The sequence below is a fragment of the Cynocephalus volans genome, chromosome 5 (genome assembly GCF_027409185.1).
Source record: "Cynocephalus volans isolate mCynVol1 chromosome 5, mCynVol1.pri, whole genome shotgun sequence".
Lineage (NCBI taxonomy): Eukaryota > Metazoa > Chordata > Mammalia > Dermoptera > Cynocephalidae > Cynocephalus > Cynocephalus volans.
This window is the reverse complement of record NC_084464.1, coordinates 42,051,091-42,072,293: the sequence shown is the minus strand read 5'-3', so window position 1 is coordinate 42,072,293 and position 21,203 is coordinate 42,051,091. Positions and strand designations below refer to the sequence as shown.

The 21,203-nt window shown below is 43.6% G+C and overlaps 1 pseudogene; it reads right to left on the bottom strand.

The window, feature by feature from the left end:
* Positions 1-5,705: 5,705 nt before the first annotated feature.
* Positions 5,706-21,027, bottom strand: LOC134378985 (patr class I histocompatibility antigen, A-126 alpha chain-like; annotated as a pseudogene).
* Positions 21,028-21,203: the final 176 nt, after the last annotated feature.

Here is a 21,203-nt window from a genome sequence, read left to right as displayed (position 1 = left end):
GTGTGGTGCTGGGAGCACGGCGCTCACTGCGGGTTCGGATCCTATATAGTGATGGCCGGTGCGCTCACTGGCTCAGCGTGGTGCAGACGACACCAAGCCAAGGGTTGCGATCCCCTTACCGGTCACAAAAAAAAGACAAAAAAAAAAAAAAAAGTTTGATTGTCAGCTATTCATAGACCAGAGTTTGAATAACAGGGTGACAAAATTAGGATGATTTTTTAGACTTTTGTGGCTACTATATAGACTGAATATTTGTGTCCTGCCCCCTACCCCCTCCATTCATACGTTTAAATTTAATCACCAATGTGATAATATTTACAGGTGGGTTCTCTGGGAGGTGATTAGGTCATGAGGGTGGAGTCCTCATGAATGGGATTATTGCCCTAATACAAAAAAAGACCTCAAGAACTTCCTCAACCATGAAGCCACTTCAAGAAGATGGCTGTCTATGAATCAGGAAATGGGCTTTCACCAGACACCAAATTCGCTGGCACCTTGATCCTGGACTTTCCAGATTCCAGAACTGTGAGAAACAAATTTCTGTTGTTTATAGCCATCCAGTTGATAGGATTCTGTTATAGTAGCCTGAATAGACTAAGACAGTAAAGGTCACATAAAAACTGTGCATGTACAAAGAAATACAAATATTAACATAAAAGGCCGGTGTATACACAGATCCTCTGAAGTCTTATAGATCTGAATTTTTAAAGCTCTAACAAGTTTTACTTTATTTTATTTTTTTTTCCCCTCAGGATCCCGCCATAGGATCCGAACCCGTGGCCTTGGTGTTATCAGCACCACACTCTCCCGAGTGAGCCACGGGCCAGCCCCAAAGTTCTAACAAGTTTTAAGTAATCATTTCACCATCTCACAATGTCACTTCACTTCTCTGAGAGTATAAACTGGTACAGACAACAGCTGTTCCTCATAAACTATCAAGGGAATAAGTTGAAAGATGTCATATACTAGTCACTCATTCATGCAAACAAACCCAATTGCCTGCAATACACGACATAAAGTCCTAGCCTCAGATCACTGTTCCACAATTGACTTTTTTCTTTCCTTTTCCACCCTATCACCCCTGTAGGAATGGGAAAAAAGAAACACAAACTGTGTTTTTCCTCTTGTCTCCCAGCACAACAATCATCAACACAGAAGACTGACTTCTGTGACCGAGTATGTGGGGACTTCTCCCCACCAACAAGCAAGCAAGCAATTCTCCATTGGACATCAGCCAGGTATCCTCTAATTCAATTCTGACACTATCTACCTGGAGACTGTGTCAGATCCCACAGTGGGGAGCAGTCCCACAAGACCACCCCTGCTTCCCAGTTCTGACACTAATTCCAAGTTCCAGGTTGTTTCACCTGTGCTTCTGACTGACTAGCTATAAACTGGGGTTCCCACAACCCCCTCCTTGGGTTAGACTGATTTACTGAGTGGCTAACAGAAATCAGGGAAATACTTACATTTACTGGTTTATTATAAAGGATATCACAAAGGATACAGATGAAGAGACGCATAGGGCGAGGTTTGGGGGAAGAGGCATGGAGCTTCCCACGCCCTCCCCGGGTATGACACCCTCCACATGTTCAGCTGTGTGGAAGCTCTCCGAACGCTGTCCTTTTGGTTTTTATGGAGGCTTCATTACATAGGCATGATTGATTAAATCTTTGGCTATTAGTGGTCAACTTAGCCTTCAGCTCCTCTCCCCTCCCCAGAGGTTGGAGGGTGGGACTGAAAGTCTCTGCCTTGGTCTTTCTGGTGACCAGCTCCCATCTTGAAGTTACCTAGGAGCTGCTGGCCATCAGTTAAGTCATTAGTATATGAAAAGACAGAACCTTGGAGAGTCTAAGAATTTTAGGAGTTGTATGCCAGGATACAGAGATGAAGATCAAATATATATTTCACAACATCACAACTCCTATGTCCCAGCACCTGAACTCTCTTTCCACATTAGAATGCCGCACTTAGAGAGTCGTGGTAGGAGGCAGAGACCAACTCTCTCCATAAATGAGGAAAACTCACTTTCCCAGTTTTGCAGCTGGATATGGTATCTGGCTTTGGCTCCACCAGTCAGATGACCACATACTGGATTCTGACTCAGGACATGGTGAATCGGACAGGATGGGACTATGCAGACACATTTTGGCAAGTGTGGTGTGAGAGACAGTAGCGATGTCCAGTTTCCAGAAGCAGCAGTGACAACAGTCCTAGCCGCAGGGTCCAGTGTCCAGCATCAGAGTGTCAGTGGTGTTAGCAGTGGTATCTGTGCCACCTCTCCCAGGGTGATGTAGAAGCAAAGGATTACTCAAAGCCCATTTCTTCTGAACAGTGAGAGGTCCAAAAGGGTTGATTCCAGAACCTTCAAGCGAGAAGCATTCCTCAGAAATAACCCCAAATAAGGTTTTCTCTCAGTGTTTATCATCCAGGCAAGAAAGTTACAGAAAAGGAACATAGGTGGTTACAAAAAGAACGAGATAATTATCATGGCAACATTCATTAGGTTTAGCTGCACCAAGGACATCTGCCCTTAGAGCAAGCATTTTTGCTACTGTGTTACAATTTTTTATTTACAACAGAGACTTTAGCCCTGGGAAAGTTTTCTGTCTTTCCCAAGCTTAACAATTCTATGTGCTAGGCCCTGTGAAATACATTTGCTTTATTAATGTTGGTATCCTCCACAATCTCATCCATGCTCAAGGCTTTAAATATCATTTATAGAACCAGCCCACGGCTCACTTGGGAGAGTGTGGTGCTAATAATACCAAGGCCACAGGTTTGGATCCCTGTATAGGGATGGCCGGTTAGCTCACTTGGGAGAGCATGGTGCTGACAACACCAAGTCAAGGGTTAAGATCCCCTTATCAGTCATCTTTTAAAAAAAATAAATAAATAAGTAAATATCACTTATATGGCATCACTTCCCAAATCTATTGCTCTGGCCCAACAATCTCACATGAATTTCTAATAGATATCTCAGATTCAACATCTCCTAAATTCAGTGTCTGTGATACCCCCTCCTCAAATATGCTCCTTTTGGAATCATCCCCGTCTCTGCTAACAGCAACTTCATCTTTCTACTTGTACAGTCTACAATTTTTGGTTTCCTCCTCGGCTCCCTCTTTCTCATAAGCCAGATTTAATCCATTAGAATATTTGGTAAAATACATACTCAAAATATATCTAAAATCTAATAATTTCCCACTCTTTTTTCTGCTCACACCCCAGGGGAAGCAACCAACATCTCTAGCCTAGAATATTGCACTAGTTTCCTACTGTTTTCCCCACACTCTTGCTCACTCCTCACCCCTTGATTTTGTTTCAGCACAGCAGCCAGAGTGATCCTTTTAAAAGATAAGATGCACCATGTCTTTCTTCAGCTCAGAACTGTCTTGCAAATCCCCATCTCACCCAGAGCAAAGGTCAAAACCCTTCTGGTATCCCCCAGGCTTACATGATGTGGCTGTACCTGTGACTTCATCTCGGTCACTCTCTGTTCCAGCCATCCAGCCTTCTCACTCTTCCTGGAACAGACACCTTCCTGCCCCAGTGCATTTGCACTGCAAGTTCCCCTGCCTGCAAAGAACCTGCCCCAGACACCCTCACGGATAGTTCATATCCTTCAAAACTTTCCTCAAAGGTTACCTTTTCAATGATGCCCACACTGACCACCCTAATAAAATAGCCCTCTTCCTCCTCCCCACACCCACAATCCTTATTACCTTCCCCATTGCACTGACCATCTTCTAACATAAACACTTTCCTTATTTACTCTGCTTATAGTATATAGTCGGTCTCTTCCCACTAGAACATATGCTCCACAAGGTTGGCAATTTTTGCCTGTTTTTTGCTTTCAGATGTAAAATAGCATGTCATATAGCTGGCATTCAACAAATATTGGCTAAATGAATGATCAGCCTATAGCACCACCCTATTCTAGAGACAATATCTTTACTAATGTAGTCTCAGATAAAATGCTATTGTTTTGGGTTTTTTAAATTTTTTAAAATTTATCAAATGCTGTTTTATGGCAGCTGCAGCACAACATCCACTCATGTTGACATCATTGCTGCCTGTGCTTTTCTCACAAGTGCTGCTCTCCCCTCTCTCCCACAATAACCCTCCTGTATAATACAGCACACATATTTCCCTTTTCAGAAAAAAATGATCGTAGGCTTATAGACTCTATTTTCCAACCAACTGTGAATCTAACTTAGACTCTGCTTTACAAATCCATAAGTCTAGACTGGAGCCAATAAGAGGATTACTAGAGCTAAGGGCAGGGAGGGGAATAGGCTAGCAGAGAAGATAGAAACTTAACAAGAATTTACCTAAGACAGGAAAATATGGGATCTGCTCTCTAATTACAGAACCTGGTTCCTTTAAAAAGGTTGGAGAATATGTGGAAAGAATAAACCAGAAAACAGCCCTGAAAGGAGGACAAGAGCTTGATGGGTCTAAAAATTTGTCCCTATACCACAGAGACTCCTGTGTGCAGGAGCCACCCCATGCCTTGGGAGGACAATGACAGGAAAAGCTGCTGCTGTCAGAGACAGGAGATAAGCAGGGGAAAATGAGACCAGAACTCACATACAAGAACAAGAACAGGCCTAGTCCCCTCTATAAAAGCAAAGTAACAACAAAACAAATGCACAAATCATGGAGGCTGAGGGCTGTCCCAGGCCTAAGCCTTGGCTGACCAGGCCACATGAAGCCTTTGCTTCAAACAGGACAAGTCTTGGGCAAGGTCCAAATCCCTATGATCATGGTCCTGGTGGGACAAGGTTTTACTGAAGGGACAAGGACAAAGATGACCTAGGCAAGAAGTGACTTAGGCAAAGCCCAGAATGTACTGAGCACTGACTGGGCACAGGTCCTGTCCATGCTTGGCTCCTCAAAGCCTTCTCCTGTCACCACCTGCTACAGATTCAGCACAACAAACACACAAATTCTGGAAGTTCTGAGGTCTTCCATTTATTTCCTCTCTCAAATATAAGTCTTCCACTGCTTTAACCCATTGACTCCAACTGATGGCAAGAATTTGAAAAAATAAATCCATATTCAGATTCTTCTTTTCAGTAAAGAAGTAAGAAGTTGCAGCTCAGTGCGACATGGAGTTAAGATAGGGATGGAGATGACCCAAGCCCATCTCTGCTGGAACAGGAAAGTCATTCATGGGGGGAAGAAAACACAGGCCAGTGTGCAGAGAGGTCATGGGGGGTAGGGAGTGGGCTGGTTTTCCCACACCCTCATATTATCCTAATAGGAAGGCAGACACATTCAGACTCCCTTTGTAGAAAGCAGAGTCAGGGTTCTTGAAGTCACAACATGGGGCTGTGAACAAGTTTTGCACCACTCAGTTCCAGACAAAGCAGCTGGCTCACACTATAGAAGAAAATAACTAGGAACAAAATCAGGTCAGTCACTGTAAGTCTTGACACACTGAATGGCCCACCACATGCTCAAAATGTCCAAATCTAAAGAACTCACATAACCCAGTAGTATCCCCTCTGTCCCCCTCCTCCAACTTCATGATCTCACCTTTACAAGCCATGAAAGACACATCAAAGCCCTAGCACTGTTGCTGCCTTAGGAAGAACAAAACAGAACCTGGTCAGAGCCCACAGGAGATACAGCTAAAGGAGGGATTATGGGGTGGGTGAGCTCTCCCATAGGCTCCTGTCTACACTGTCCCAAAGGTCTCAGGGACCGCCCCCTGACCTCCACTTACTAGAAGCCTGAGCATAGCTCCCTCCTTTTCCACCTATGGGAAGAAAACTCCAGTGAGAGGCTAGGGAGGAGGCAGGGATATGAGGTTCTAGAAGAAATGAGTAGTTCTGGACCCCAGGAAGTTTCCAAAACAAACTGCAGACCCAGGGCTGAATCAGGAGACATGAGGAAAGGAGATGTGCAGGGACTGGACCAACCACCCTCTTACATGTCTGTCATCAACAGGAACCTGTCCCTCTGACCTCTGACTGCTAGAGACTAGGTCCCCATCAATAGAATCAAGGTGAAAAATTTGTCATTCATTTTCACATGTGCTATACAAATGAGTAAATGTTGGCAAACAGGACCTGTGACTGGGTAAGCACATGTGTGGATGGTGTCTCACTACGAGGCAAGAGACAGGCAAGCTCCTACCTGGGCTTGAAATCTCCCAATGGGACAAGAAAACCCACACAACCTCCTTTCCTTACATAAACACTTCTACCTCCACATCACCATGGTAAGCACGGCTCCAATAACCACAGCTCCATTAAGAACCATGCCACGAATATCTTCAGAATAAAGACAGTGTACTAGGAAGACCACTCTGGGAAAGGAAGGGAAGGTGAGAGGCCCTGGCCCCCAAGTCTCACCCCTGCCCTGCTGAAGGTATCTAGAATGCCTCCTGCTTTCCCTAAGATTCTCTGCCCTCATCCCTGTCCTTACCCCATCTCAGGGTCACGGGCTCAGGCAGCCCCTCGTGCTGCACATGGCATGTATATCTCTGCTCCTGTCCAGAAGGCACCACCACAGCCATCCACTTCTGGAAGGTTCCATCCTCTGCAGGCCTGTTCTCCATAAACTCTGTGTCCTGGGTCTAATCCTCCCCATTCTCTGCTAGGTCTTGGTGATCTCTACAGGGAGAAGCCCAGGGCCCAGCACCTCAGGAAGCCCTCATGGTCAGAGATGGGATGGTAAGTCACATATGTCTTTGGGGGGTCTGAGGAGGAGGGTCAAAAAATTCAGGAACTGTGCATCCCTCATGGGACACTACGGCAGCACTCATGTGACCATCCTGAACAGACAGGACAGTCGCCGTGGGGGAGGGAGTGCAAACCCAGAGACCAGCCCGGACACAAGTCATCTGGGATGATTTCCTATTCCTTGGTAAGTTTTAGAATCAGGATGAGACGGCCCAGGATAGGAGGCTCCAGGTCTCTGAGGAGAAAAGGGATTTCTGGGCCTGACCTGGATAGAGGCTGAGTGGCTCAGAAAAGCTGGAGTCAGACCTCCAAAGACGTTAGGTGTGGGGCTGAGAGGCTGAGAGAAAGTTGCTGTCATGGTCAATGATAACTACTATTCAGATATTTCAGGCATAGTCTCTTCCTCCACTTCTGAAAAGACTGGATCCTTTAACTGTTCCTCAGAAAAGGATAGGACTTCTGCGTGTCACTCTGTGGTACAGGACTGGAAACCCAGGAGGACTCCCACCTCTCTGGAACAAGGAAAGAGGAGGTTTTCTGGCATGGGTCCTACTCTCCTCCCCTCCTCATGGGACGCCAGCCTCAGCTGGAGCGAAGATCAAGGGGGAATTTCGTAGTCTCTCCTACCTGCGCGCTGCAGCGTCTCCTTCCCGGTCTCCAGGTATCTGTGGAGCCACTCCACGCACCTGCTCTCCAGGTAGGCCCGCTCTTGCTCCGCCACACTGGCCGCCTCCCAGTTGGGCCGGGAGATCTGAGCCGCCGCGTCTGCCACGGTCCAGGAGCGCAGGTCCTCGTTCAGGGCGATGTAATGGGCTCATACGCCGTCGCATGACTGTACCCGCGGAGGAGGAGCCGGACACCCACTGGAGGGTGTGAGACCCTGGCCCCGCCCCGCGCTCAGCCCCGCCCCGGCTGCCGACCCGACGGGCGGTGATTGACCAGAGACTTTTAGATAAAACTGAAAACAAACTCGGAACTAATCCCAGCAGGCTCTTCCCGGGTCGAGGGTCCAGGAGGGTCCTGCAACCTCGGGGTGAAGGTCGGACCCAGAGATTCCGGGCGACCCCGTCCCGTCCGTGGGGAGGAGGAGAGGTCACGACCTGCGACCTGGATCCGGGGTCACTCACCGGCCTCGCTCGGGTTGTAGTAGACCCCCTGGAAGAATTTGAAAGTGATTTCATGATGAGTGCAACAGGAATTAAGCAAATAAAGGAATAACACATTTGTAACTACAGAGAATGTTAAAAAAAAATTGATTCAATAATAGAAAAGTAATCATTGTCTACCACATGCCCAGTCATAATTTGCATACACATGGTCATAATAATGTAAACACTTTACATTGAAAGTTATAAAATAAGTACATTGGGAGGATAGGAAAGTATGAAAGATAGCTAATCCACTAAAGATGACACATAATACTGAAAAACAAAGAAGGAGCCCTGTAAGTGTGTTATTTAGAGGCACAGAAGTCACAATTAGAGAATCAGCTAAAGGAAGTAAGACTGGTTGCCTCTGGGATTCAGGGAATAGGGGTGCACGGAAGATTGGGAACAGCTGTGTTTATAAGCAGCCTTGTAGAAATATCTGACTTTTAAAATTATGTGCATATATCTATTTGATTAAAAAAAAAAAAAAAAAAAACATAGTAAATGAGAAAATGGTCCCAGGAACTGTTATATAAGGAGTGTCATAGAAATGGGGCAGTAGTTGGAGGAAGACATGGGATCAAGTGGTGGATTTTTATGGGAGGGTTTTGTTTTTATTGAATTTAATTTTGTTTGTTTTAATGGGAGACATTACATCATGTTTGTATGCTGGAATGAATGAGCCAGCAGAGAGTAGAAATATGAAGGTACTTCAAAAAGTTCATGGAAAAATAGAATTGAAAGATAATGCAAATCTTTCCATGAACTTGCAGGGGAGGGAGGAACCCAATCCTGTGCCTGAGTGTAGGGGTGGCCTGCAGGAGAGAGGACCATTCATCATCACTGTTGGAAAGGAAGAGGAGACAGGTGTAGATGCCGGGGTTGTGGGGAGATGATGATGCAGTTCTCACCTGAGTCCTTTTCTGGGGGGTAAAAAAAGAAATCAATTCATTACATAAGAGCCAGGAATGGAGGGGGGTGTGAGGAGGGAGGAAAACGGGAGAAATAGCCCCCTCAGGAGGTGTGAGAGTGAACTGACCCAGGAAATGGCATCTAGAGAGTCCGGGCTGGGGGCCACTGAGGACTGTGCTCATCAACTTAGAGAGAGACAGAGAGAGAGAGAGTGTTTCAGCAGCAGGAGGATACATAATGGACTAGGAAGAAATTCAACAAAATATCTCTGGTGTAAGGATTATGGATTATTTTTAATTTGTCAATTATCATTTTCAGCATTTTATAATTTTTCTACAGTGAATATACATTATAATCAGAAAAGAAAAGCTATATCTGCAATTTTAAGAGGGAAGGAAGATGGATAGAAAAAGTCAAGAGCTTGGAACAAAGAGCAGGAAGGGTGGGGTCTCCATGTCTGGGCTCTGGAACAGTAAAATTCCAGAGCCTTTTTCTATTTCTCAGAACACTATTCTCTATGGAAGCCAAGCAGCATCATTTCTTTCTTTTTGTGGTGTGGTCATTTATTACTGTCCTGTCAGCTTTTTTTTGTTTTTGTTTTTTGCCACTTGCCAGTACCTGGATTGAACCCTGGATCTTGCTCTAACTGACTGAACTACCCAGCCAGCCCCAGTGAGCTCTTTAATGCTTTTAAGAAGATGGTTTTCCTCTTTTACATGGCATTTTAAACTTTTTTTAGTGGAAAGATTTGTCCACATGATCTATCTCACCTTTTCCAGAAATGGAAATTCTAAGGTAAAGTAGTTCAGGGAGAAGATCTTAGAGTAGAGGATCAGAATCTGAGTCTCAACACATGATCTAGACATTATCTGTCAAGTGTTTTACAAGTGGAAGGGGTTTTAAATGTTTTTTGAAAACATAATGCATACGTAAGAAAAATAAAAAGAAACAAAAAACAAGCATGTGAAGTAATGCATGTTAATTAGCTTGATTTAGCCATTCCACAATGTAAACATATTTAAGAACATGTAAATGATAAATGTATACATTTTTTGACAATTAAAGTTAAAAATTTAAAAATTAAAAAGATAATCAAGGATATGCACAGATAACTAAGTCACATTGTCCTCACTCTCCAACCCCAGTCAGCCAGGTCCTCTATCCAGAGACCATCACAGTTAGCAATTTCTCATTTTTCTTTCCAGGTAAATATATCTGTGCATCAATATGCTGTTATGTCAGTAAAAGAGATCAGGCCACAGACTGGGAGAAAATACTTACAAATCACATATCTAATAAAGGACGTGTATCTAGAGTATACAAAGAAACCTTAAAACTGAACAATAAGGAAACAAATAACCCAATTGAAAAATGGCAAAAGTCTGAACAGACACATCACCAAAGGAGAAATATAAATGCCAAATTAGTATATGAAAAGATGCTCAACATCATTTGTCATTAGGGAAATGCAAATGAAAATAATAATATACTGTTACACACCTGTTAGAATGGCTAAATCTAAAACACTGCTCATACCAAGTGCTGATGAAAATGCAGAGCAACAGAAACCCTCATTCACTGCTGGCAGGAATGCAAAATGGCACAACCACTATGGATGATATTTGGCAGTTTCTTATAAGGCTCAATCCAGTGATCACACTCCTAATATTTACTGAACTAATTTGAAAACTTACATTTGCACAAAACCCTGAACACAAATGTTTATAGCAAAACACTTCTTAACTGTGGGCTGCACACAGTGACTTTCTTCCAAAGACTGCAGTATGGAAATGTGGAGAAGTTAAAAAAAAAAAAAAAAGAACTTTACAGGGAGGAATCTGGGAACTCTACCTTAGCCAGGTGATGAAGGTTAGTATCACCAGTGGTAAGCCAAGTTGATATTATGTACCCTTGCTATGTTGTATTGAGAATGACATTTCACCTCTTGGTCTTCTTCCCCAAAACCCATAGTACCAGTCAATCAAGCTCAAATTGATGGACTTTCTATAAGATACCTGAGCATTACTCCTCAAAATTATCAAGATCATCAAAAAGAACCAGATTCAAGCCAGAGGAGCCTTAATAAGAAGATATGATTGGGACTAAATGTAATGTGATATCCTGGATGAAATCCTGGAACAGAAGGACATTAGCAAAAACTAATGAAATCCAAGTAAAGTATGGAGTTTAGTGATAATGTATCAATATGGCTCCATTAGCTGTGACAAATAAATGAATGACAGTAAGAGGTTAACAATAAGTAACTGAGTATGGGATGTACAGGAACTATGTACTACTCATTGCTGATAGTGAACTACAAGGGTCTGTTTCTCACACAGCACAACCAAGACCAGGGTAGGAGGAAAAGGCTTTATTACTAGCAAGTAAGGAGAACACTGGGGATAGTTCCCAAAGCAATATCTCCCTGAACAAGGGAAAGGGGTCATCTTATATAAACAAAGCTCCTGCCTATCTTCCTGCCCAAGTTCTCATTTAGGTCCTCTCATGCAAATGAAGGATACACGATTGTTCAATTTGGATTGGTCGACTATGGGACATACTTCAGTGGTCAGTTCTGAAGCCAAATCTGTGTTTGGACCCGGGCAAGAATGTGGCCTTTGGGACCTCAGGAAGTTGTCACATGGGCTAAACCTTGAGCCCTTGGCCAGTACAGTTACAGTCCACACGTGGTGAATTGACACTTCCTGTCATGGCTGACTCATGACATAAAACAGAGGCAGGTAGGTGTGGAGGTCCCGGCTCCTCCTTGGGCAGAGTTTCACCACAGTTAATCTCTGGGGCCTGTATTTCAGTTTCAGCTGATATATTTTGAGGGCAGTCTAGTATTTCATGGCTCAGACTTCCTGCTGCCTTCTGTAAAAACAGAAACTCAGAACAAAGGGTTATGACTGGTTTACTTCCTGTTTTGGGCCTTTTAGTGGTGGTGAGCACCTGGGTGTTTAGGAGACCCTGGACCCTAGGTTACACTAACTTTGCAACTTTTGTGTAAATCTAAAAGTATTCTAAAACAAAATAGCTTACTTTAAAAAATAGCCCTCAGCTGGCCCGTGGCTCACTCGGGAGAGTGTGGTGCTGATAACACCAAGGCCACGGGTTCGGATCCTATATAGGGATGGCTGGTTAGCTCACTGGGTGAGCGTGGTGCTGACAACACCAAGTCAAGGGTTAAGATCCCCTTACCGGTCATCTTAAAAAAAAAAAAAAAAAAAAAAAGCCCTCAGAAAATGCATAGGGAGTCAAAGAAATAAGTATCTAATTTTCAGTTTTCCAGGGTTTTGCCATCAAGGGGCTGGAAAGAGGAATTGTGGCAAGAAGAGATGGAAACTTCACAGAGCAGAGCTCCAGAGCTCATCTCTCTTCTGACTCCCATGTAGACTAGGGCTGTTCAGAAATCACCTTCATTCCCCCATCAATGCCCAGGCTCCAGGTCAGCTGCTTCTGCCCAACTCAACAGACACCCCAGTCCTCTCTGGGGTGTCAGTTTGCGTCTTAGAAACTACAGCAGTTTCACTCTCATGTGGCCATAGAGTTGAGGACAGGAGACCTGAGTGCTCTTTCTCCTCATTTCTCCTGGGACCTCCCCAGGGTCTCCCTGAGCTTTCAGAAGTCAGACAGAGTTCTGCACACAAAGAGGCGTATCTTAGTCTCTCTAGGCTGTTATAACAAAAATATAATAGTGGGTGGCATAAACAATAAACAATAAACATTTTCATATTTCTCATGGGGGTGGTGGTGGTTTTCTTTCACTTTATTTCACATTCCCACCACAATAATGACTCCTTTAATTTAAACTAAAAACCATGGAGGGTTCCTGAAAGAGTGGAAGCAAAGGAATGGAGGTGTCCCTCACAGTTTGGGAGGCTGGGAAGTCCAAACTCAAAGCACAGGTGGATCCAACATCTAGTGAGGGCTCACTTCCTTGTTCACAGAATGGTCTTCTTGATGTATCCTGACATGGCAGAAGCTGAGAGGAGAAGATCTCTCCTCACTCTTATAAGGACACTAATCCCATTCATGAGGGCTCTACCTTCATGACCTCATTCAAGCCTACTTATCTTGCCAAGGCCTCACCTCCTAATACCATCACATTTGGGGACAGAGTTTAATCATATGAATTTTGGTGGGACAGAAACATTCAGTCTATAACAGGGAGCCCCCATCCCCTATATGTTTGGGGTAAGAAGTATTTCCTGAAACCCACACTGACACAGATGTTTCCTCCCCATTAAGTGACCATGAACTCTGACCTCAGGGCACATCCAGGTCTTCAGGCCATAACAACTGATTTCCAGGTCTGGGGTAGGCCCCACAAACATACTGGGTGCTTTTAGTCTCCTGGCATGGGAGTTGGGAGTCCAACCTCACTTGACACTTGTTCCCTGTCACTTGTTCCTGATATTGTTTGCAGGAATGCAGGCACCTCCTTTGGGAATCAATCTCAGATTCTCTATCCCTAGGATGGGACGAGGGGGAGATCCCCAGGGCAATGGCCTAGGAAGATGGAGGTGGGTATCTCCCGGAGGAATGAGGAGAGGGAGAAAATAGGGACACCAGGAAGAGGGAGGCTAAAAGGAGTGGAAGGGAAGGAGCCAGAGAGGAAAGGGGGATGGGAATGTGTCAGCTTGGTGGACACCTGTGCAGAAGGCATGGGCTCTGTTAGTGGCAGGCGCAGGGGCTTCTGCTGGGTGCTGTTTTTCGTGGGTGGTAATTACACAGGCGTTGGCTGGATAATTAAACAGTAAACTACACTTAAGTTTTAGCCAATTTTCTGTACTTACAGGGATGATATATATAATTTACACACATACACAGAGGAAGAAAGGGGAAAAGAAGATGAGAGGAAGAGAGGTGGTTAAAGGGATCTCCTCTTCCAGAGCCAGACCTCCTCCTCCAACCCCCAGGCCCCCAATGCCAGGGTGGCAGGAAGAATCAAGAATCAGAGAGGAGCAGAGAAGCCTGTGCCGCCTCTGGAGTGGCCAGCCCTGGTCCCTGATTCTGGGGTTTCCAGGGGTCCACTCCCTGTGCTAAGACTTCTCAGCCTGTCCCCAGCCCTGGCTCTCAGTCCTCAGTTACCTGAAGGACATCTCCATCTCCAAGAGGAAGCCGTTGTGCTAATGAGTGGCACCAGGGTCGCTGACTGAGAGCTGGCTGGACTGTTGCCAGCCCGGGAACCAGTGTTCCTAGAGGGGGAGGGTGGGATGTAGTGTGGAGGCTGGTGACTATCATGTGCTACAATGAGGTCAGTACTAAGAGCAGGCCAGGTGTCTACCAAAAATCCCCAACACCCCAAGGGTGGTCCTTACACCACTCCCCAGACCTCCAGAAACCAGATGTCCAAACACCACCCCCCTGGAAGCCAAGTGTGGACCCTTGCCTCTTGGAGCCTGGAGAACCACGCCCATGACCACCATTATTAATCCATTCAGTAGGGTATGGTCTTCAAAATCTAATCACCTCTTCAAGGCCCCACCTTTCAATTATCATAATAGGATTTCCCATCCTCTTAACACTGTCACAGTGGGGACCAAACCTCCAACATGGTAAACTTTGGAGGGACACAATTAAATCCATAATAGCTATGCTTAACAGAAAATTTCTGGAGTGGGGGGAAGTTAGTTTCTGGGCAGGCTGGTTAGCTCAGTTGGTCAGAGTGCAGTGTATGTTGCTCATATATAGAAATACAATTGATTTTTGTACATTGACCTTGTATCCTGTGATCTTACTGAATTCATGTATTAATTCTAAAATGTGAAGGATTCTTAGAGTTTTCTATATACATAATTATGCTGTCAGTAATTAAGAGTAACTTTACTTTTTTTTCCCCTATGTATAGGTTTTTATTTTATTTTCTTGCCTTATTGCACTGGATAGGACATCCAGAAAAAGGTTAAATAAAATGATGAGAACAGACATCTTTGCCTTCTTGCTGGCCTTAGGAAGAAAGCACTGAACCTTTCATCATTGAGCATGATGTTGGCAGTAAGTGTTTCATCAAGCCCTTAACTATGTTGAGGAAGTTCCTTTTCATTACTATTTTGCTGAGAGATTTTGTCATGAAATTGAATTTTTTTTTTTCTTGGTGGATGGTAAGGGGATCTAAACTTGTTATCTTGGTGCCAATAGATAACACCCAGGTCAAGGATTCAGATCCTCTTACTGGCCAGACCACAAAAAAAAAAGAAAAAGAAAAAAGAAAAAAAGACTAAAAAAATGAGGGTAAAATAGGTAAAATAAAGAGATTTTCAGATAAGACAAAAATAAGAGCCTATACTCTAAGACACTGAATTTTGACAAATGCTATTTCTGCATCTCTTGTAATGAAGCATTTGTCCTTTCTTCTACAAATTTTGTGAATGTATTGTTTGATTTGAAGACATCAAATCAATCTTGCTTTCCCATGATATGATAAACCCATTTTGGAGTGGTGTGTATTCCTTTTTATGTATTTTTGGATTTGATTTGCTAACATTTTGTGTAGATTTTTGTGTCTATGTCCATGAGGAATATTGATCTGTGTTTATCATTTCTTATGATGTGTTTTCCTAGTTTTGGAATCAGGGTAATGCTGGCCTCATAAATGAGTTGGGAAAGGCTCTATCCTTTATTTCTAAAAGAATTTATATAAAATTGATAGTACGTTTTAATTATAAGTTTGTCACCAATGAAGGTATCTGGGCCTGAAATTTCCTCTATAAGGTTTTTAATTACACAGTCAATTTCTACAATTGATATCTAGCAGATTCAGTTTTTTCTTTCTTCTTTAGTCAGTTTTGGTAATTTGTGTCTTTCAAGGGTATTGTTCATTTCATCTAGGTTGTCAAATTTACTAGTATAAAGTTATTCATAATATTCCCTTATTAGCTTTCTAATGTCTAAAAAGTGTAGTAATTTCCTCTTTCATTACCAATATTGGTAATTTGTGTCTTTTTTTTTCTTAATACATCTAGGTAGAGGTTAATAAAATTTTATTTTTCATACAGCCAGCTTTGGTTTCATTAATTGTCTCTATTTTCTTCCTGTTTTCTGCTTTAATTGTTTCTGTCTTTATTATTTATTTCATTCCTTCTGCTTGCTTTGGGTCTCTAGTTTCTTAAGATTAAAGCTAAGTTATTAATTTGAAACTATTCCGCACATTTTGATATGCTATATTTCACTATTATTCAGTTGAAATATTATATAATTTCTCTTGTGATTTCTTCTTTGACCCAATATTCATTTAGAATTTTGTTGTTTAATTCTCAAATATTTGGGCTTTTCCTGATTATCTTATTGATACTGATTTCTAATTTAATTCCATTATAGTAACAAACTATATTCTGTGCGGATAATATTTTTCAAATTTATTGAGAATTATTTTATGTTCCAAAATATGATCTAGCCCAATAGATGTGCCATTTGCATTTGAAACAACAGTATTCCGCTGTTGATATACATAGGTTTTATTAATGTCAGTTGTCTTGGTTATTGATAGTGTTTTTCAGCTCTTGTATGTCCATGCTAAATTTTTTTTCTAGTTTTTGTTCAGTCACAAAGAGGACACAGTGAAGTCTCTGACCATGTTCATTTAATTTTCTATTTCTTTCTGTAATTCTGTCAACTTTCCCTTACATATTTTGAAGCTCTGTTATTGGGCCTATATTTATTTCTGATTAGTGGGTCTTCCAGTCAAATTGACCCTTTTATCATTATAAAATGTCCCTCTTTACCTCTGGCAATACATCTTGCTTTGAAATCTCTTTTATCCCGATATTTACATAGCAACACCAGCCACTTCATGCTTATTTTTTTGCATGGCATTTATTTTTCTATGTCTTTATATTGAGTATGCATCTCTAATAAACAGCATATAGTTGGGAATTGTTTCTTAATCTGTTCTGACAATCTCTACCTTTTTTGTTTGTTTGTTTTGGAGATTGGCGGGTATGGGGATCCAAACCCTTGACCTTGGTGTTATTAACACAGCTCTCCAACTAACTGAGCTAACTGGCCAGCCTCTTCTACCTCTTAATTGGAGTGTGATACATAAGGTTTACTGTAGTTGTTATGATAGGCTTTAGGTCTGCCATATTATTTATTTTAGTTTTTTTCTTCTGTTCTTCCTTTCCTGTCTGATGACTTCTCATCAGAAACCACAGAACCAGAAAAAAGTGGGACAACACCTTTAAAATCCTGAAAGAAAGAAAAGAAGTCAAACCAGAATTCTATATGCAGCAAAAATATTTCTCAGGAATGAAGGTAGGGGCTAGCTGGCTGGTTCAGCTGGTTACAGCAAGGTGCTGATAGATAACACCCAGGTCAAGGATTCAGATCCTCTTACTGGCCAGACCACAAAAAAAAAAAAAAAAAAAAGACTAAGAGAATGAAGGTAAAGTAGGTAAAATAAAGAGATTTTCAGATAAGACAAAAATAAGAGCATTTTTTAAAAAAAACAACAGACCTGTACTATAAGAAATAGTAAAGGAAGTTCTTCAGGCTGAAGGCAAATGATACTAGATGAGGACTCAGACTCTCAGAAAAGATGAAGAGCACCAGAGATGGCAAATATATGGCTAAATGCAAAAAATAAAAAAACAAATAAAATAAAAAAGAGTGTCTCTTGTTTTTGGGGAGAGAGTGATTTTTTTCCTCTTAATGAATAAATAACTTTAAAATTATAACATTTTCTTGTAAGGTTTGTAACTACATAGATGCCTTACATATAACATCTATAACATAAAAGATGGGCATGACATAGAGGTTTAAATGGTTGCAAGATTTCTATCTTTAGGTGAACTAGTACATGATTAACTCGAAGTAGACTGAAAAGGTAAGGATGTGTATTATAATCCCTAAGACAACCACTACAAAATTAACAAAAAAAACCAAACAAAACAAAAGCTAACAGGAAAATTCAAGTGGAATTCTAAAACCAATATAAATAATTTTTTAAATCACTTATTTCGAAGGGCAGTTTCAGTGGATACAGAATTCTTCTTTGGCAGCTTTTCTTCTATCAGGGTTTTGAAAATATCACTCCAATTTCTTTTGGCCCCCAGTGTTTCTAATGAGAAATCAGCCATTAATGGCATTGCTGTTCTCACTCGCATTAGTTATCTATGGGTTTGTAACAAATTACTCCAAAAACTTAACAGCTTAAAACAACAAAGATATATTATCCTACACATTTTCTGTGAGTGGGGATGGCTTACCTTGGTGGTTCTAACTGAGTCTCTCATGAGGTTGCAAACAAGATGTCAGCCAGAATTGGAAGGCTTGAGTGGCATGGTAGGATCTGCTTCAAGCTCATTCATGTGTCTGTTGCAAAAAGCCTTAGTTCCTTGCCATGTGTGTACCTCCTTAGATGAGTGTCTACCCAACACGGCAAGTGACTTACCCCAGAATGAGTGATCCAAGAGAGTAGACCAAGCAGGAAATCACAGTGCCTTTGAAAACTTATTCTCTGAGCATGTACACCATCACTTCTGTTTAGTTCTGTTCACTACAAGTCAGTCAGTATGTCCAGCTCACATTCATTGGGAGGGAAAGTCTCCACCTCTTGACTATAAAAGAATTTGTGAACATTTGAAAACCACCACAGTCCACCTTCTGGCCACAAATTATTTATTTATTTATTATTTTTTTAAAAGATGACTGGTAAGGGGATCTTAACCCTTGACTTGGTGTTGTCAGCACCACGCTCTCCCGAGTGAGCTAACCAGCCATCCCTATAAGGGATCCGAACCCGTGGCCTTGGTGTTATCAGCATCACACTCTCCTGAGTGAGCCACAGACCGGCCCACACAAATTGTTTATATTCTTCCCTTATGCAAAATAAACTTCTACTCAAAGCCCTTAAAAATCTCATTATATCGTGAAATCATAATGAAGTCCAGAATCTCAACACCTGAATCAGGTCCAGGTGCAGATGAGGCTCCTTAAATATATTAAATTAAGTACAGCTCTATGTACAGTTCCTCATGGATTGAAGATTTGTGAAGTAGAGACAAGTCATCTGTCCCTAAAACACCCAATATACAATGGTGGGACAGATATACATCATATCAATTCTGATTCTCTGGAGAACCCTGACTAATACAGATTCGGGTACCAGGAGTGGTTCTAGAGAAACAGAATTTTAAAGATGAGTTTTCTGCACTGGTTTTGGGATTTCTGGAATTAGCTCTCATGCACTTCCCACCGCCTCCTCATCTCCACTACCTTGCTCTGACTCTGAGCCACCTCAGCCCACAGACATGAATTGTCTGCCTGCGAGTTGCAGAGCACTGTCCCAAGTACCGTGGAAACAGTAAGAGATTTAAAACCTGCACCTGCCAGGCAACCCGTGCTTACTGTGGAGCCAAGACACAAGTTGAAAGATTTGAAAGCAGAGTCTGGTTTCCAGTCCTGGTGCAGTGGGACATGGTCTTTGGCGAGGCTCAACACCTCTGGGTCTGTTTCCTCACCTGCAAAAAGACAGAATAGCAATGTCTCCCACCCAAGGTGGTTGTCAGGATTTAACAGAGCCTATGTTTACCAAAGCATTTTGTAAATTGTAAGCCCCCATGCAAAGGTAAAATATAAAAAAAAAAGATCACAATACAAAACGAAATATGGTAAGTTCTAATTAAGGGGGAAGAAAATAAATATTGTGATTTCAGCTGATCTGATTACAACAACAACAACAACAACAACAACAACAACAACAACAACAACAACAACAACAAAGACGTCCCTGAAAAGGGTTGAACTGAGTTTGGAGAAGTCGCAAGGACTAACTGGTCGGACGTTACCTGGACACTGTCCTCTGTGTTCCCTCACCTCTATCCGGTGTCTGTCGTCATTTCAGTATCATTTTAAGTTTTCCTTTGCCTTTGCTTTCCTAAAATGCTGTTTCTTCCACTTATTCTGGGGGTCTGCGAAGATCTCATTTTTTCCTTTGGCTCTAGGTGTGTATTTTTATCAGAGGTAATTTTGTCTTCATTTTTTCCAAGAGCAAATTAAAATTGGGAATAAGGGAAAATCCCAGCGCTAGGTGGGACCAGCAATCATCATTGGTAGGAGGGGCGAGCTGGTGGCACATGGCGGGGCTCTCTGGGTTTTAGGCTTCTTCAGATGAGAACTCTTGACCTTGCGGGGCCACCACTTTAGCAGGGTCACCGAGAAGGGCTCGCTGTGGTCGGCCGATTGGGAGGAGCGGAAACGGGCGGGGCCGGGGCGGGGCCGCGGGAACCCCGGACGGCGTGCGCTGGGCTGGAGCTCGCCAGCCACTGGCCCCCAGCAGACCCTACGCCCAGAAGTCGGGGTCCCCGGCGTGCGGCTGGTGAGTGGGACGGCGGGAAGTCGCGCTTGCGATGCCAAAGGCTGATGGCTGTGTTTGTCTTGTACTCCTCCGCCCCTCACCTCGGCAGGCGAAGGGAGACTGCGTCTGTAACCTTGGAGGGGCTTCCGACCTCTGGGGTCCCTCGGGAAACCTGGGTTAGTCAAGGGTGTGGCCCAGTGCCCGGTCCACTGTGGCCACGCTGGGGACTCGACGCACAGGAGGGGCTTCTAGCATGTGTTGAGAGAGTCGGGATCCCAGAGGAGGAATTTCGGGCAGACAGGCATCGGGCAGTGCCGTCCCAGCCCATGGGACCATTTCTGAGCACATAAGGCCATTCAGTAGGTGTTGGTAAGCGCCGCTGTGCCACGCAAGAGTGAGCGAAACAGCCTTCGTTCCTGCCCGCGGGAAGCTTCCAGGCTGGGGTGCGGGAGCTGGGCGCGCAATGACAAACGGTAAGCGCTTAGGACCCGGGCCCGGAGCGACCATCAGGGCCCGCGATCTGGTCAGCATGGGCAGGGCAATGGCTGGAGAGGGTCCTTGGGGCCCTGAGCAAAAACCTAAAGGCAGAGTGATTGGGGCGAATATAGGATTGCTTGGCGGAGGGGCGGAAAACTCACCTGGCTGGAGTACCGGGATTGGGGGCGTCGAGGGTGGACCCCGCGAGGCTCTGCAGGTGTGTTGGGGATTTCAAAGGCCGTCCTCAAAAGTGCTGTGAAGAACCATTGGAGGGTTTGGGGTTGGAGAGAGATTGGGTGGACTCAGAGGACTAGAAGATGGCGACACATTCCTTCGGGGAATTTACATTCTGGAAGGGTGGGGACAGGCCTGGGTACAGATAGCCCACATGCGACCTCCAGTCCCCTAACCAAAAGTCTGAGGAGTTATATCCAACGTCCTTCCATCCTCCAGCCCGGTTGAGCTCTGAAGTCCTTAGGATGAAGAAAGTAACCATCGGAGGTAATTGTGCATGTGAGTATGGGTGGGGGTGGGGCGGGGCTTCTTCCTACTACCCTCAGCAAATGCCACCCCGAGGACTTAGTGACTGCAGTAGGTCTTCCCTGTCCGGGAACTGGAAGGCCAGGTCCTTGAGGACACTGTTATTGAGACTGTTTGATGTGTGGTTGGCCA